The sequence below is a fragment of the Hippocampus comes genome, unplaced genomic scaffold, assembly GCF_001891065.2.
Source record: "Hippocampus comes isolate QL1 unplaced genomic scaffold, H_comes_QL1_v1.1 scaffold260, whole genome shotgun sequence".
Classification (NCBI taxonomy): domain Eukaryota; kingdom Metazoa; phylum Chordata; class Actinopteri; order Syngnathiformes; family Syngnathidae; genus Hippocampus; species Hippocampus comes.
Window position 1 is genome coordinate 410,688 of NW_017805378.1, and position 970 is coordinate 411,657.

The 970-nt window shown below is 36.1% G+C and overlaps 1 protein-coding gene across 1 annotated transcript in view; it reads left to right on the forward strand.

The window, feature by feature from the left end:
* The window catches only part of miga2 (mitoguardin 2), an 18,034-nt gene that overhangs the window by 4,668 nt on the left and 12,396 nt on the right, over positions 1–970 (forward strand). The window lies entirely within an intron of this gene.

Sequence of the window (970 nt, forward strand, 5' to 3'; positions counted from 1 at the left end):
AAAAAAAAAAAAAAAATCTCGTCAGGAACATAAGATCCTAGTCCAGATAGTTATAGATGTTCCCACTTGAATGGGTGGTTTCCAGAACGCCCCACTACTCTCACGGTGATAAGAGAGGCAACACACGAGACTGCTGGGTGTCTCCCGACTATGTGTGTGTGTGTGTGTGTGTGTGTGGTTGGAAACAACATCATAAAGCCAAGGCAGCAGAGGCAATGTTGACCTTGAAGCACTTCCTTCCTTCCTTCCTCCCTCCAATGGCTCAAACTAAACGTTAGTGACACAAATAATGTTTGTGTTTTGTAAAATTATTCATAATAGACGAGTGGAATTTAATTGCAATAAAAAAGACACACATTTTTGGAGCATATCTTGAAAAGGAAAACAGCACTATAACGTTCTATTTTAAATAAAAATAAAATCAGCCAGTAATTACATTAAATAGAATGGAAAACAAGCTGTTTTTGTCACACTTTTTGCTTAATTTAGTGGGTCAATATGCTGCTACTTGTAAGGTGCGTGATTTATCCACATGGGGACAGTCCAATGTAGGCGTCAAGAGATTCTTGGTCTCTTTTAAACACATTGGCTCCTCAGAAATAGTGGTCCTTCAGAGGACAAATGTTATAGATCTGCGAGTGTTGTTATATGATTGGTGTACATTCTTGTGTTCAGATATCTGTTACTTATATGGTAATACCACAAAATAGATGCTACACATTGTAATGGCATTTCCCGTTGGGCGCTTTAATTAGCATTAAGCTAGCAGAATTAAAGGCTAAGTCTGTATGTGGTTAACGTGTAATTCTCATTGTTTTCCATTTACTTTGACAGTTAAACAACTAGGAATAACATATTTTTTAATGTAAAAACTACACTTAAAAGATTTCTAATTAAACTCCAAAAGGGGGGGGGGGAAATCACAAAATGAAACATTTCCTGATTCTTATCCTATATATATATATATATA